Source organism: Protopterus annectens, chromosome 7.part1, assembly GCF_019279795.1.
Source record: "Protopterus annectens isolate FY-2018-M chromosome 7.part1, PAN1.0, whole genome shotgun sequence".
Taxonomy (NCBI): domain Eukaryota; kingdom Metazoa; phylum Chordata; order Ceratodontiformes; family Protopteridae; genus Protopterus; species Protopterus annectens.
The window spans coordinates 72,184,211-72,202,095 of record NC_056740.1 but is presented as its reverse complement, the minus strand read 5'-3'; the positions used below and the strand labels follow the sequence as shown (position 1 = coordinate 72,202,095).

The 17,885-nt window shown below is 46.5% G+C and overlaps 1 protein-coding gene across 7 annotated transcripts in view; it reads left to right on the top strand.

Moving 5' to 3' along the window:
• The window catches only part of TJP1 (tight junction protein 1), a 2,268,071-nt gene that overhangs the window by 1,224,337 nt on the left and 1,025,849 nt on the right, over positions 1-17,885 (top strand). The gene's annotated exons all lie outside the window — the stretch shown is intronic.

Below are 17,885 nucleotides of genomic sequence, written 5' to 3'. Positions count from 1 at the left end.
TGCATTACCTTCATCTACAAGAACATTACCTTGCCTCACAAAGTGAAAGCCCATTCTACAAGGTCAATGGGAACTTCAGCCGCTTTCCATGCTAGGGCTTCCCTCAATGACATTTGCTCATCTTCATTACAAATTGGATTTGGCCTCCAGAGGAAGAGCTTCTTTTGGTTTCATGGTGCTCAGGAATGTCCTTCCATGAGGGCCGCCCAGGGATACAGGTAACTGGGGGCTCTGTCCCATCAGTAAGGAATAAACGAAGATTAACAACATCAGACAAAGAAGTTATGTCTTACCATAACGTTCCATCTGTGTTGTTGATCTTCGTGCATTCATTACTCCCCATCCTCCGGAGGTTCCTGGTGGATTTCATATGGTGGTCCTTCCATTCTTGTAGGTCTGTTATGAACAGAGGTAGCCTCTACTTTTGTCTATCAACTTGCAAACTTGATCTGAGGTAACAAGGAGCAGAGCATTCTGGGTAGGATCTTGGCTTGAGAGTTTTTGGCTGATGCAAGCTTGGTACAAGGCTGGCTCGGTTCCGAGGACGGGACCGATAACCCTTCAGTAATGAATGAACAAAGATCAACAACACAGATGGAACGTTATGGTAAGACATAACTTGTTTTTATCAATGGCAACCCCCTAATACAAGATTTTGAATGATTGAAAAATCAAAAACCTTTTTCAGAGAATAATAAAGGGATCTGGACATTTTGTAAATTGGTATGTATCGCACAAACATCTTTTCAGTGCAGCTTTCAAATACAGGAGTGTTAAAATGACCACTAGCTTGTAGCTGAGAGAGAAAACTTGGGGACCAAAGAATGTAATATTCAGGTTAACCTACATTTGTTCTGAAAGAAATGCAAGGCTGTTGACATGGATATCTGTGTGGGGTTACAGCTTTCGTACCCTTGGCCTATTCCTTCCTTGCTATTTTCTAAACATAATTTTTAAACGCTTTTATTTAAGACATGGGCACATACATTGATAAACAAACCATGTTAACATTTTCCATCCATCCGTCTCATTTTTATACATGGGGTTAGGGTGTCACTTCCAAGAGTGATGATCATCTAAAGACCAGTTTTACATCACACTTTTCATATTCGTGGATTATACACTATGTATACCCATTTATTTTTAAAATTCTTCAGTCTGACATTACATAATTTACTCAGGTCCTGTCTTTCCTTAAAACTCACTCCCGATTAATATTTTTCTGCAAGAATTGTTCCCACAAATTCCATTTACATCTCTGTAATTTGTTTCTTCCCTTTTCCTGAAGATCCCAGGCAATTCAAATCCTGTGTCCCAACTCAAGAGTAATTCCCTTAGTTACAACCATTTGCTACCCCAACATTTCTGACAGAATACTCTGTAGGGAATTGTTAAAATTTGCCAACTTGATCCACTCCCAAAAAACGTGTTCCCAGTTACTTATCTCTTTTCAGTAACACCTATAGCATTTGCTGTCTAGTTGTGGAAAAAAACTCTTGAATTTTTCTTGGGATTTACAAATACCTATACAAACATTTTCCAAACAAAAATCCTAAACATTCTGGACTGTGTCACATACTTAGAAGACATACAGATGTTCTGCAAGTGTTCATTTGTAAATTACCTTTCCAGTCTTTCTCCTCAATTTTTTATAACCTCCACTGATTGGTTCTTATTGTTATTATGCCGTATTTTATATGCCCTACTAATTGTTCCTTTTTTACCAGAAGGTTATGTTCTAGACTGGAATAAAAACTCTACCATTGCTGGTCTTTCTCTTTGCCTGGGCTCTGCCCAATCCAAACTTCATAGTGGCCTCATCCCCCACTCTACCTTTCTCTGTCTAGTTATTCACTCACAATTCCTTGGTTCCTTTGTTGTTGATGTTCTTCGTGTTTCACTGTTGCAGTCATCACATTTAGGTTATCTGCCTGCAAGTAGCCCTCAGCTGGCCTGAATGCCAGAGTCTTCGGATTTCTGTGTCGGATGCTGTTGCTTCTTCCATGAAATACTTTCGTTCTCAATCTCCATACTCTGAAGTGGTTTTGTTAAGCCATCTGACTACCTATCTTCCGAAAAAATGTAAGGATAAAGACAGAGACGGACCTCATAGGTCCAAATCTGCGGATGACACTTCCGATAAGCTAGTCGCCAGTCCTCCCGTACTCAGTGAGTCACTTTCGCAGCCCCTGATACCTGCTACTACAGATTCAAAGGCCTCTGCTGTGACCCATTCAGAGTCCGGTATGACGTGAGATGCTTCTTCGACAGTGGAACCTGCGGAGGTCTCTACCTTTGATGGGTCCGGATCCGCTGTGCAGGCTCTGGCTTCTGAGGGTGTATTCAGGCCTACCGATTTTCATATCAAACCAACGACTTTGTTTCAAGCTAAGAATACCGAATTCCTCAGGCCTAAAGCTTGCACTAAGACTAGAAAACCGATGACCAAAGCACATTCTCGGGCCCATTTGCCTCAAAAACAAAGGATTAGAATGGCTGAAGACCCTATTACCTTAATTAGGTGAAGCCAGCCTTCCCCCTCTAAGAGACCTAGAACTGATTTTCTTTCTGATTCTTCTGATCAGGAATCTGATATCTCTGTTCCTTCTGACTACCAGCATTTACCCTTATTTACTTAGAAGTATTCTGGTGCAGAGGATTCCATTCTCTCTGCTTCCCCTCCAGAAGATTTTTCTTTTGGTGAAACCTTGCATACCCTTAGGGAGCATTTCTGCTGGATAGCCAGGACTATTCTCAGTCCAAAAAGAGACTCAGGGAATTTTTAAACCTGCCTCAACACAGGCCTCTAGCTTATCCTCCTGTTCTGGAGGTTGCAGATGATGTTTTCTTGGAATCCAGCCTTACACCAGACACTTTGCCTTCAGCTCCCAGGAAACCTGACAGGTACTACAGAGTACCTGACTCTCTCAAATTCCTTTTCAAGAATCCTACTGCGAATCTAGAGACCATTTCCCAAGGACCAAAAGGCATCAAGGCTACTACTGCCAAAAATAGGGATTCTAGAGCGTTAGACAGATGGGGTAAGAAGGTATATACATCTGCTACTTTGGCCATTAGGACTTTAAATTTCCAGTTTCATATGTTAAAGTATCAGCAGCATATTATGGGATTACCTAAACAGAAAATTATGTTGATTCCCGACTGTGCTGAACACAAAGATTTACAAGACTTAATGCATTCTGCTGACCAAGTAGGTAAGCATACTTTACAATGTGGTTTTGATGCTTTAGAAGCATCTTGCAGGGCTGCTGTCACTGGGTCTATACTTAAAAGGCATGCTTGGCTTAAGGAACAAAACTTGCCGGATCATGTTAGAGCTAAATTACTGGTTGCACCCTTAAACCAAGAGCGCCTTTTTGGCAGCAAAGCAGAAGTCATCCTCAAAAGGATGGAGAAAAAAGCTAAATCTATGCAAACTGTTAAAGATTTCTTACAAGTACAGCCACCTAGATTCAGTAGCTATTGGCTTTCAAAGAACTGGTCCTTTCCAGGCCTTCTCAGTCCAAACCCAAGAGCAGCAGACCACCAAGACTTCAGTCTCAGGCTGTGCACAGATCTAAGCAGTGGGGGGCACCAGCTTTCAAAGCAGCGAGTAGTAAGCCACCCCCTATGGAAAAATGGCACATGACTTATCCTTAACTCTACCAAGTCTTGCTCAACTACTTGCTCCCTTAGGAGGAAAGTTCGCCCTGCATGCAAAAAACTGGGAAGTCATTACCCAAGGCAAATGGGTTTTAAACATAGTTTCCCTAGGATACAGATTCCACTTCCACTCACTCCCAACCCCAAGCGGGTGGCCAGACCTCCCCCCAAACCAGTGGGCGGAGGCCCAAAAAACAAGTTCTCTCTCTCCTCAGTATCAGGGCTATTCAAGCTGTCTCAGCAGAACAAAGGGGACAAGGTTTTTATTCATGACTGTTACTGGTTCCCAGAAAAGAAAACTCCTGCTGTCCTATCCTGGACCTATGTTCATCGTGTTTCACTGTTGCAGTCATTACAATTGGGTTATCCTACTGGCAGGCTACCCGCAGTCTGCCTGAATTCCAAAGTCCTGGTCCGGCGTCGGTTGCTGTCGCCTCCTCCCTGACGTTAGTGCGCCAAGGGTATAAAAGATGCAGCCGACGCCATTTTCTTCAGTCTTTCTTGCCGTGTGGTGCCAGAAGCAAAAGCAGTTTGCAAGTGCCGGTAAGCAGACTCCTGAGATTTTCAAGTTCAAATTTAAGATCCAAAGTCTTCATTAAAGCTAAGTACGCCATTGGGGAAACTTTTTTTCTTGCTCCAGACCGATGTCAGAAAAAGTTAATAATTGTATTTCTTGTGGGAAGCAAATACCTCATAAGGATTTTCATTCTTACTGTATTCCTTGCCTAGGCCCTGACCACGACGTTGCTAGTTGTTGGTTTTGTGCTAGATTTAACCAACGCACTATTAAGCGTCGGTTCAATTTTGCTTTTCATTACTTTGGCAGAAGATTTAATTATATAATGCCGTCGGAACAACCGACTATCGGAGTTTATAAAAAGCGCAAAGAAAAGGACAGGCATCCGAGGTCCAAAACCGATGAGGCTTCTGCTAGGCCAGTCGCCGGTTCGTCTGTTCTCAGTGAGGCACTTTCGCAGCCCCTGACGCCTGCTACCTCAGAGCCACAGGCCACTTCCGACTCCCACACGGAGCCGACTAGGCCACTGGAAACTGAAGGTATTGGACCCTCGGAAACTATTCCCTCAGATGTGTCCGGAGCCGCTGTGCAGGCATCGGCTTCTGAGGGTGTTTTCAGGCCTACACAGTTGTGAGAAAATGACTTCAGCTTCAGAGGCAATGACTAAAGCACCTCTAAAGACAAAGAAACAAGTGCAACATTCCCCTGGACAGGCCTCCATGCCTAAAAAACAGATGCTTAAAATGGCCGAAGACCTAATTACTTTGATCAGGGGTTCCCATCCCCCTCCTGATAAGAGGCCTAGGCAAGAGAGAGAATATGAATCTTCAGATCAGATTTCCATTTCCTCTGATTCCTCTTCTGAACAGGAATATGCTCTTCCTCCCTATGAGGATTCTGATGCTGAAGAATCTATCCCTTCAGCTTCTCCTCCTGAGGATTATTCTTTTGGGGAGACCTTGCATATTATAAGGGAGGACTTCCACTGGGAGAGCCAAGATTTCTCAGAATCTAAGAAAAGTCTCAGAGACTTCCTTTTACTACCTCAGCACCGGCCCCTTGCTATTCCTCCTGTTTTAGACGTTGTAGATGATGTATTTTCAGAGTCCGGTCTGTCTCCTGACTCCTTACCCACCAGCTCCTGTTAAGCCAGACAGATACTACAGGGTTCCTGATTCACATAAATTTCTTTATAAAAAACTCTGCTGCTGACCCAGAAACTGTCTCTCAGGGTCCCAAAGGGGTCAAGGCTTCCACTGCAAAAAACCCTATCCCCTCTGATAGGGATTCAAGGGCCCTGGACAGATGGGGGAAAAAGATTAACACTTCTGCTCTGCTACTTTAAATTGTCAGTTTCATATGCTTAAATATCAGCAATACCTTATGTCACTGCTTAAATAGAAAATGTTGACAAATTCTGAATGTGCAGAAAACAAAGAAATGCAGGATTTATTGCATGCAGCTGAACAAGTGGGAAAGCATACTTTGCAATGTGGTTTTGATTCTCTGGAGGCCTCCTGCAGGGCCACTGTTACGGGTTCTGTCATTAGGCATGCTTGGCTAAATGAACAGAATCTGCCTGATCATGTTAAAGCAAAATTATTAGATGCTCCATTACAGCATGATACCTTGTTTGGTGTTAAAGCAGAAGAGGTGTTGAAGAAAATGGAGGACAAAGCTAAATCTATGCAAACAGTCAAGGATTTCTTACAGGCACAGCCGCCCAGATTTAGCAGGAACTGGCCTACAAAGAATTGGTCCTTTCCAGTGTCAAGACAGGCCACGAAGAGGCAGATACAGACGACCCAGAGGCAGATCCCAGCCCCAAGGCTCATACAGGTCTAAACAATGGGGTGCTTCTACCTCCAAAAGCTTAGAAGATAAATCACAGCCATACAGAAAACAGTCTCAATGGCTTTCCCCTGCCAGCATCAAGCACTTATCTTCTGGCAGCTCCTTTAGGGGGAAAACTAGCACTTTTTTCACAAAATTGGCACATGATTACCCAGGACAAATGGGTCTTGACTATAGTGTCACAAGGCTACAGGTTCCACTTTCACACCCTGCCAAGGGCAAACTGTATGCCAGACCTGACACACAACCAATGGTCAGAGGCACAAAAACAAGTTTCATCCCTCATGGACATTCACCGAGTACCACAACAAGAGCAGGGACTAGGTTTTTACTCAAGACTGTTCTTGGTGCCCAGAAAGGACAAAGCCTGGAGACCAATACTGGACCTGTCTATTCTAAACACATTTTTGGATATCCCAAAATTCAAAATGTTGACTCTGCAGCAGCTTCTGCCCATGCTGTGGCTTGTGACTTTAGACTTAAAAGAGGCATTACCTGCATGTCCCAATCAGACAATCATGCAGAAGATACCTCAGATTTATAGCTGGCTCAATGCACTACCAATTCTCTGCACTGCCCTTTGGCTTATCTACTGCACCCAGAGTCTTCACAAAATGTCTGGCACCAGTAATTGCATTTTGCAGACAGAGGAATACAAATTTATCCTTACTTGGACGACTATCTTATTCAAGCAGAGAAGAAGGACATTCTACTACAGCATCTGACGTTTGTAAAAAGATTACTAACATGCCTAGGGTACACAGTAAACGAAAAGAAGTCAAAACTAGTACCCTCTCAAGAGATAATATTCCTGTGTGCAAGCTTAAATACAACTGCCCAGATGGCTTATCTCACGCCAGACAAACAGACAACTGACTACTTATTTCAAAATGTTGGCAACAAAGACCCAGTTATCTGCAAGAAAAATTCTGCAGGCTTTGGGCTTCATGGCATCCTGCATTCTGCTAATTCCATATGCAAAACTGCATATGAGGAAATTACAATGGTATCTAAAAAGTGTTTGGACTCAACATTGCCACAGCCTGGAAACATTGATTACCCTCATTCCCTGCTTGCAACAGGAGATATGTAGTCCTATCTCGCCTACATTCTTACCCATGGGTTCGGAGCCGAATATCTGCTCCGACTTGGCCAAACTTGCTCGAAGTCTTCTATTGGCTGGGCTAAGCAAATATCCCATGCACTGCTACATATCCCCAGATCTCGTTTGCTGCTCGTGTAGCTCGGATGTGGTCTCGCTCTTGGCTGTGGCTAAGTACCTTTTTTCTTGTCTTAAGAAAAATTTATTGTTCTAAACAAAAAGCTATTTTCATAGCTATTGTCCTTATTGTTGTTAACCTTTTTGGTAGTGTGCTTGTTTTGTGGTATCCCGATAACTGTTTCCTCGGGCTAGGCCCGGTTCAGTTAGAGGACCTAGTCCTTTCGTCGTCCTGTTTGTCAAACCGTTTAAATTAGAGGTTGTTTTTCGGTTCTCCTACCCTTGTAGTCATAAACCGTTTTAGTTAGAGGTTTTTGACTTAGTTGGTTTCAGTGTGTCTCTCTAGAGTGTGTGTACTGCTTCTACTTTGACTGATTCCCGCGTTTTTTGTGGTGTTGAGTGTCTGTGAGTGTTCCTGTCAGACTTTCTCTTGGGTCGCGTTGTTGGTGTTTCTGGTGAATATGTCTAAAGATTCCAAAGATTCCAAAGGGCACAAACCTTCCGGTTTGAAAAAGTGCTCTAAATGTGGGTACAAAATGTCCATCACTGATGGGCATTCTTTTTGTGTCTATTGCCTGGAAGCCATTCATCTGCAGGAGTCCTGCAGCTTTTGCCATGCGTTCAGTCCCAGAGTGCTCCAAGAGAGAAAGAATAAGCTGATCCTAAAGGGACTCTTGAAACCCTCTTTCGAAGAGGTCTTAGATTCTTCTCCCAGTGCTAAGTCTAAATCATCCAAGTCAAAAAAGAGATCTCCGTCAGCTTCATCGGAGCCTCTGGAGAAAGTCACAAAAATTGCATCGACCTCGGCTCCACTGTCCTCGGGGCCACAGGAAGTGTCTGTGTTGATGGAACCTGCGTCAGCTCCTGTTATTTTGGAACCTCTTCGGAGCCTATCGCACAGTCTCGGACCAGTCTCTTCTGAAAGGAGATTTCGATCTCCCTCCCTGTCCTCCAAATCCTCCAGGACCCTTTCAGATGTGGATGTTGATAGGGTGGTCCAGAGGCTCCTCCAGTCACCGCTTTTGGCGAAATTGTTTTCGGCTCAGGCCCAGTCGACTCTGGAGCCCGTCATGACCCCTGCTTCGATCTTTCCTCCTCCGAGCATATCTCTGTCTTCGGAGCCGGAGTGTTCTGTGCTATGTGATGTTACTAGTCCGGTTCCGATGGCCCCTCCGGCTCCATCGGTACCGACATCGGCTCCGACCCCGTCGGCTATGTCCTCTGGGTTCGGGACTCAGGATACTTCAGTCGGACCCGAGGGGGACATCTCGGGACATATTTTGGTACCGAGTCTCCCTCTCGGTGCCTTGGCTCGGGGAATTCCGACTCCTGTCGTGGTCTCTGAGGCTGGTCGGTCCTCCAATTCGGGGGGGACCAGCCTTCGAGGCCATGTGGACTGCGCTGGCCAGAACGTCAGCTACTTCAGGTGGAGCGGTCACTCTATTCCCCCACCACTCCGGTGAGAGCCTCTGATCACCACCTATCCATGGACAGCAGAGCACCAAGGCCTAGGGATACCCCCACGAGTGGTCCCCAACTTTCTGAGGGCCCTTCAGCGTTCATGCTTGAGGAGCCCCCTAGAAAGAAAATGTGCAAGAGGAAGCACATAGACTCCCAGGACGTGTCGCTCACCTCTGATACTGACCTAGAGGAATCGGAGGGGTCCCCCAAGTCATCCTCTGATGATGTTTCCTTTCCGACATCCTGGAGATACTGAAGCAAAGAGGTGACTGGCCTTCCAAAGCCCCTTCTGAGGAGGAGTCGGTCTTCCTTAAGGCCTTTGGTGCTCAGCCCTCCACCTCCTGGGTGTCCCCACCATTCGACGAGCTCCTTGATTTAATTTGTCGAAGGGTGTGGGAAAACCCTGATTCTGTGGAGCCCGTACCCAGGCGCCCCAACAAGTTTCTTTCTGCTCCCCAGGGTCAGGAGTTCTTTTCCAAAGGAGTCCCTGTAGATGCCATGGTGGTGGCGGCGGCCACTCAGAAGAAAGTAGCAGAGACCTCTTCCTCCGTCCATCCTCCTAACAAGGAGTCTAGGACCATGAACCGGTACGGGAAGCGTACCCTCTCATCAGCAACCTTTACCTTACGGTCGCTGAACTGTCTGTCTCATTTCACTCTGCTCCAGAGAGATCTCTTCAAGGAGTTAGGAGATACTCTTGCGGGTAACGTCCCTGAGATGGTGGCCCAGACGGTTAACGCCCAGGTGTCTACCCTCAATTCCATTGTCAACTCCTCCATGCGGCTCATTTCGTATGCAGCTGAGGGAGCGAGTAGGGCAGCAAGCTCAGGAGTCACCCTTAGAAGGCAAGCCTGGCTGCGCCTGTGTCACTTTGCGGAGGCCTTCAAGTCTTCCTTCACTGACGCCCCCTTTGATGGTGGTTCTTTGTTCGGAACCAAAGTGAAAGACACCCTCAACAGGTGCGAGCAAGAGGGAAAGACCCTGTCTGCCGTAGGGGTCCACTTTTCCCTTCCTTCTAGGCCTTACCCCAAGGCCCAGTGGTGTGGGAAGATGTAGTTCAAGAAATCACAGTGTTTTTTTTCCTGCCGCACAAGGTGAGTCCCCCTCCAGAGGCAGAGGAGGGGGAGGTTATTCAGGGAGAAGCCGCCCTAGGGGCAGAGGGGGGCCCGCAATTCGGGAGACCTCGATTCCTTTTGCGGCTCCCCTACTCTCGTTCCTGAGGGAATGCCCAGCTGTGCTTATCCAGAGCCAGTCTGGGTCGAATTTCGTTACATCCGGAAGCCTGGAAAAGCATCACCCAGGACCGATGGGTATTACGAATAACTTCCGGAAGTTACCTCATTCCGTTTACATCAGACCCCCCATCAATCAGAAATATCCCAGACGTTCCACCCAGTCAAAGGGATCAAGCAGTCTTGGAGGTTTCAAACCTCTAGGAAAAGGAGCCATCCAGTGTGTCCAGTCAGACCAAATCGGATTAGGAACTTACTCAAGATTCTTTTTGGTGCCAAAAAGAACAAGGGGACCTGAGACCCATATTAGATCTCAGCCAACTAAACGACTATGTACAGAAGTCCAAGTTCCGTATGGTCACACTACAATCGATTCTCCAATTGTTGGGAGAGGAGGTATGGATGTGCTCCATCGACCTCAAGGATGCTTACTACCATGTAAAAATGGACAAGGCATCCAGGAGTCACCTAAGCTTCCGGCTGGGAGCCAGTCATTTCCAGTTTCGAGCACTGCCCTTTGGTCTCACCACAGCCCCCAGGTGTTCACCAAGTGCATGGCAGTGGTGATAGCACACTTGAGACGTCAGGGATTCCAAGTGTTTCCGTATCTGGACGACTGGCTTCTTACCTCCCCCACCAGGCATCAACTAGTCCAAACCAGGGACGCTACCATCACTCTGTGTCAACAGTTGGGCATAACACTAAATTGGGAAAAGTCTGCTTTGTTGCCCTTGCAGCGTGTCACCTTTATAGGCTCAGAATTAGCCACCATTCAAATGCGAACATTTTTACTGCAGGAGAGGATAAGAATCTTACAACAACAAATACACATCCTGATGCCCCTGAAGAAAGCAAAGGCAAGATGGGTTCTCCAACTCTTGGGGACCATGGCAGCAACAATTACGTTGGTCCCTCTAGCGAGATTGCACATGAGACTTCTCCAGTGGCTTCTCTGTGTTCAGTGGTCTCCAAAAATTTCCACTTTCTCTCCCCATTTTGCTCACGGACCGATGCAAACAGGACCTCAGTTGGTGGCTTTGCACCAACAGTTTGGATGGGGGAAGGCCCTTCGTTCCACCCATCCCAGTTGCCACAGTGACCACGGATGCCTCCCAGATGGGGTGAGGGGGGCATTATCTTGGCAGGACAGTCCAAGGCACGTGGCAAGATCACGAGATACATCTGCATATGAACGTCCTAGAGATGAAAGCAGTGCTACTTGCATTGCAGGCACTTCAGAGCTTTCTACCTCTAGGGATGATTGCAGTACACTCGGACAACATGTCAGTAGTGTGGTATCTAAACAAGCAAGGGGGAACCAGGTCTTACCCCCTGTGCAGAGAGGCCATGCGAGTGTGGCAGTGTACGGTAACTTCCCAACGTTTTCTGGTGGCAACTCACATTCCGGGGAAGTCCAACATGATTGCGGGCAGGCTAAGCAGAGCTATTCTGATGCCTTACGATTGGTCCCTGAATCGTCTGATTGCAGAATGAATCTTCAGCAGATGGGGTCAGCCTTGCGTTTTTGCCAGCCCCTCAATGCCAAATGCAGCAACTACTTCACGCTGATCCCCCCACAGGGGAAGTCACCCAGGGATGCTTTGGTTCACGATTGGCCCTCCGGTCTGCTTTATGCTTTCCCTCCGTTTCCCTTGCTCTCAAAGGTGATTCAGAAAGCGCAATCCTTGGGAAGCAGAATGATTCTGATTGCTCCACACTGGTCTCGTCAAGTCTAGTTCCCCTTTTTCAACCATACATTGTGGACACTCCTTGGATTCTGGACCCTCAACCAGATTTACTGACACATGTCGGGACAGTTCCACCCCTCTCTGATGACCCTCCGGTTGACAGCCTAGCTACTCCACTTCCGTCATTAGTTAGGCTTCATAAATTTTCACCGGAAGTGGTTCACATTTTATCTTCCTCTCATAAACCATCTACTAGGAAGATGTATTCCAGCAAATGGAAGAGGTTTTCCATTTGGGCGCATACCCAAGGAATTGATCCTTACACAGCTCCAATTGCTTCAGTCTTGGAGTTTTTGTCTATGCTTTTCCATCAGGGTTCCGCATCAGCTACCATCAAAGTTCAATTGGCTGCGATCTCTAATTTTCATGTGGCGAATGAGCCTAGCCTCATGGCTCATAGACTCTGCAAGGCGTTTCTGAAGGGTACTGTGTTACTCAGTCCCCCGGTCTCCGAAACTATCATGCCCTGGGATCTCAATTTTGTTCTACAAACCCTTACTTCACCACCTTTCGAGCCTGCAGCTACCTGTGAATTGAAATCCTTGACCTGGAAAACAGCCTTCTTAACAATCACTTCAGCAAGGCGAGTTTCAGAAATTCAAGCCCTCTCTATCAAACCTCCATACTTAATATTCCATAAGGACAGGGTTTCTCTTAGACCAAACCCTTCTTTTCTTCCTAAAGTGGCTTCCGTGTCTAATCTTAATCAATCCATTGAGCTGCCTGTATTCTTTCCTCAATTTTCAAACAAGGCAGAATTTAAATTTCATCAATTGGATGTACACAGACAATTACGTTTTTATCTGCACCGAACAAAAGATATCCAGAAGTCGAATCAACTATTTGTCTCCTTTTCGGAGAACAAAATTGGGTCTCCAGTCTCCAAGGTCACCATATCCAAATGGATATCTAGTTGCATCTCTTTCGCCTACCAAGCGGGAGGAAAAGATCTGCCATTTCCAGTCAAGGCTCACTCTACTCAGGCTGTTTCTACTTCTACAGTCCATCGGGCCAGATTGTCAATGGATGATATATGTGCTGCAGCTACTTGGGCTTCTCCTCACACATTTGTTTCTCATTACAATTGGATGTGGTTTCTAGGGGCAGGTCGTCCTTTGGCTCCACAGTACTCAGGAGTATTTTCCTATGAGCCACCCAGGATGTAGGTGCTAGGGACGCTGTCCCACGGGTAAGAATGTGAGGCGAGATGGACTACGTACATCGAACGTTATGGTGAGTACATAACTTCCTGTTTCGATGGTGGGCAAAGGCCTGTCACCACAACAAGGAGCAGCCATTCACTTCACCCACAGCCAGGCAGACATTAACAACAGATGCATCAGATTATGCCTGGGGGGCCCATATGGCAGGAAGATGTATTCAGGGCATATGGTCCGCAAGCCAAATGCATCTACATATCAATCAAAAAGAGATGCTAGCTGTACAGAATACCCTGAAAGCCTTCAAGGATCTACTTCATCCAGGACAACTATTGATAAGGACAGACAATACTACAGTCATGTGGTACATAAACAAGCAGGGAGGCACACATTCCTATCCCCTCTGCAGACTAGCCATGACTTTGTGGGACACAGCATTGACTTACCAAGTACATCTGCAAGCATAATTCCTGCCAGGAAAGATAAATACTCTGGCAGACGAACTAAGCAGAAACCTAATGGATCCCCACGAGTGGAAATTGGATCCATAAGTCTTCAGCATGATAACAAGGAACTGGGAATGCCTGGACATGTACCTGTTTGCCTCCCCTCACTACTGTCAACTACAGAGATTCTGCACAAGGATTTATCACAAGCAAGCATGGAAAGTGGATGCTCTATCTTTCAGCTGGAAAAACTTAACAGTATATGCATTTCCTCCACTGCCTCTCCTCCCCAAGGTACTCCTAAAGGTCAGACAAGAGAAGCCAAAAATGATATTGATTGCCCCAGACTGGCCCTGCCAGCACTGGTATCCAATCCTAAAAAACTTGTCTGAATGCCCAGCCTGGACTTTACTTCAAGTTCCTCACTTATTGACCCAACAAAACAGTCAGATACTGCACAGCCAACTCAGGACCTTAAATCTGGCAGCATGGCGGATAATGTAGCCATTCAAAACACACTTCTCACTAAAGTGGTGATGGATGTTATTTTGGAGGCCAGGAGGCCTAGCACCAGAAAATCTATGCAGAAAAATGGAAGAGATTCTGTGCTTGGAACCAGGCACAAGGAATTGACATGATTGTAGCAAATATTCCTCAGATTTTGCAATACTTAACTGAGATGCTGGACAAAGGACTATCCTTTTCATCAATTAAGATTCATGCCTCTGCCATTTCAGCTCATTAGAATACAGAACCACCTATTTTTTCTCATCCATTACTAAGGCAGTACCTCAGAGGGGCCAAAAACATAAGACCTCCAAGGAGAGCACCAATTCCTGCATGGGACCTCAATTATGTCTTGGAAAAACTCACACTGCCTCCTTTTGAGCCAGCCTCTACAGCTGATATAAAATTCTTATCTTGGAAAACAGCTCTGCTCCTAGCAATAACCTCTGCAAGACAAGTTTCAGAGTTACAGGCACTCATGGCTGTGGAACTTTTTATCATTTTCCATCCTGACAGGGTTTCTCTGCGGACAAACCCGACATTTTTGCCTAAGGTAGTGTCCAGTGTGGCCCTTAACCAAACAATTCATTTGCCTACCTTTTATCTAAACCCACAGAATAAGGGTGAGAGACTTCTGCATTCTTTGGACATTCACAGGCAGCTACGCTTCTACTTGTACAGAATCAAAGCTGTCAGAAAGACTGAACAACTTCTAGTGGCATATGCTGCAGGATCACAAGGAAATGCTATCTCAAAGCAGACTGTTTCAAAGTGGATAGGCCACTGCATTCGTTTCTGCTATTCACAGCATGGCAAATCAGTGCCTAAGGGCATTAGGCCCCATTCAACCAGAGCAGCAGCCACTTCAGCAGCCTTCCTCAGAGGAATGCCAACTAAAAACATCTTAGAGGCTGCAACTTGGAGTTCATTGCACACTTTTACAAAGCACTACCACTTACCTCTCTACTCTAATTCCAGGGCAGGCTTTGCCACTGCAGTTCTGCAGGGCCTCATAGCTTCTCCAAATCCTGTTTAGCCCCAGCCTCCCAACCTTAGCTTTGGGATTCAACCCAAGTGTAATGACTGCAACAGTGAAATACGATGAACATAGTACAGTTGTGTACCTACCATAAATGTAGATGTTAGAGTGTATTCACTGTTGCAGTCCAGGTTACCCACCCACCATCTCCCTTTCCTTTGCTGGGACTTATCTGTACTTCTCTATTCTATACAACCTATGTAGTGTATTTGATTGTAGATGAAGGAAAAGTTTACTTTAGTGCATGCATACTTATTGGCATATTTTAGCCTACCCTTTAGGGTGCACCTGACATCTGGGGCAAGAAAAACTGAAGAAAATGGCGTTGGCTGCATCTTTTATACCCCTGGCGCACTGACATCAGGGAGGAGGTGACAGTAACGGACTGCAACAGTGAATACACTCTAACATCTACATTTATGGTAGGTACACAACTGTACTTTCTATTCACAGCACCTTTCTGGTGGTTCCAAAATTCAAAATGCTAATTATTCAGCAGCTTTTTCCTATGCTAGCCAAGGATGCCTGGCTGGCAACTCTAGACTTAAAAGAAGCTTACCTCCACATTCCAATAAGGCAATCCTGCAGAAAATTCAATTCCTATGCTTCAGGGTAGGCTCCATGCACTATCAATTCTCTGCACTTCCCTTTGGCTTATCTACTGTGCCCAGGGTATTCACAAAGTGCCTAGCTCCAGCCATTGCATTTTGCAGGCAGAGAAGTATTCAGATTTACCCATACTTGGACAATTGCCTGATTCAGGCAGAGAGTCAGGACTTGCTATTGCAGCACCTGGCATTTGTAAAGAGACTTCTAACTTCACCGGGGTACACCATCAACGAGAAGAAATCATACCTATTACCCTGCCAACAGATTGTATTCCTGGGAGCAAGCTTGTACACAACTTCCCAGATGGCATTCCTCACTCCAGAGAAACAAGTTGATTTGACAGCCTACTTCAAACTCCTGGCCACAAAAACCCAGCTATCTGCAAGGAAAATCCTGCAAGCCCTGGGGTTCATGATCTCTTGCATTCTGTTAATTCCATATGCAAGGCTGCATATGAGGAAACGTCAATGGAATCTAAAAAGTCTATGGTGTCAACATTCTCAGGACCTGGAAACAATGATTCCTTGTCTAAGGGCAGAGTTCCTTCGGTGGGCAGAGGCATCTGACTATGCATGTGGGGATCACATTGCAGGGCAATGCGTTCAGGCCAAACGGAACCCAAAACAGATGCACCTGCATATCAATCAGAAAGAAATGTTAGCTGTACAGAATGCTCTGACAGCCTTCAAAGACCTTATTCTTCCAGGACAACTATTGGTAAAGACAAACAACACCACAGTTATGTGATACATAAACAAGCAGAGGGGAACCCATTCCTACCCACTCTGCAGACTAGCCATGGTTCTGTGGAACACAGCCTTGAGCTACCAAGTGAACCTACAAGCTCAGTTCCTGCCAGGCAAACTAAAAATGTTAAGTTGTCAATCTCGCCTTCATTCTTGCTGGATGGGTTCGGAGCCGATCCTTGGCTCTGACTCTGCCTATACTAAAGCTCGAGAGCTGATTTTACCGGCTCGAGGCACCCTATATCCCATAATGCTAGGTGCCAATTACCCAGATCTCGTTTGCCGCTTTCGCTAGCGAGGTGCTTTTTTTACCGGCTTTACAGGTCAGTGAAAATTGTCAATTTTTTTTAGGATTTCTCTCCCACTTTTTCAGTAGATTAGTTACTTAGACCCCCCTTAGTATACCACTATTCCGTGGGTCCTCCCTTTAATCCCTAGAGTTTATCCTTCCCTTTTGAAGGTTTGGCCTTAGGCCTTTCCGTTTTTTTCTCAGTTTCCCTTTTGGGACAGTTATTTTTGTGTGTCTGGGTTATCCATGACCTTTAATTGTTCGAGTGTGAGCGTGTGTGTGTCTAGACCTTCCCTTAAGAATTTATCTTTCCTTCGACAGCTTAATGTCTAAAGACTCAGGCTTCAAGAAGTGTGACTCGTGCTGTCAGAAAATGTCGCTGACAGACGGTTACACCTTGTGTTTACTGCCTGGGACCCCTGCACCTGCAGGACTCTTGTTCTGTCTGCCATGCATTCAGTCCAAGAGTCCTGCAGGAGCACAGGAATAAGTTGATTTTGAAGGGATTATTAAAGCCCGAAGGTTCCCCGGCCAAGTCCTTGCCGGGGAAACCTTCGAAGCCATCCAAACCGTCGGCTCTGTGCTCCAAGCCTTCGGCTGGTGGCTCACCAACTGCTTCGCTATCGGCTCCGGCTGGAGCCGATACTGCTATGTCGCAGTCTTCTTCATCGGCTCAGGTTGGAGCCGATGCTTCCAAGACTTGTCTTCCAAATTGGCTCCGGCTGGAGCCGATGTGTCTACGGCTCCATTGGCACTGTTAGTGGTCTTGGTGCCATCTTCCAGCCGTAAGAGATCACGGTCTCCGTCCCTGGAGTCCATTCACTCAGCTCCGAGATCGCCCTTGCTCCCGGAGCGGAGCCATCGGAGCCATTCCTCTCGGTCTTCCAGGCTATCGGACCATGACCTCCAGAGGGTGGTTAGCAGACTCCTAAAGTCTCAGGCACTAGCCCAAATGCTTCGTAGCCCTTCTCAACAGACAGTGGCTATACCCATACCATCTTCGATTCCTCCTCTGACTCTACCCCTGAGCTCGGAGCCGGAGCTTCTCGGAGCCGCAACCGTCGAGACGTCTGAGCCAATACCTCCTCTTTCAGCTCCGTCATCTGCTCCGATCTCTTCCATGGTCCCTTCCTTGGAAGGATCCGGGCGCTTGGACTTCCACGTCGGCTCCGAGGGGGCGAGTGGCATCGGACCCTTGTCTGACCCCGTTCTCCCTCTTGGAGCGTCGGCGTTGGTGAGTTCGGCCCCGACAATGGCTTCGGAGCCCTTCCTCTCGGTGCCTGCTTGGGGGTTCCTATCTCTTCGGAGCGGGAGCCCTCTGTCCTGCCCGATAGTGGCACCTTTGAGGTCATGAGCGTACTGGCCCCCTTGCCTGCTCCATGGTCGGCTCCATCA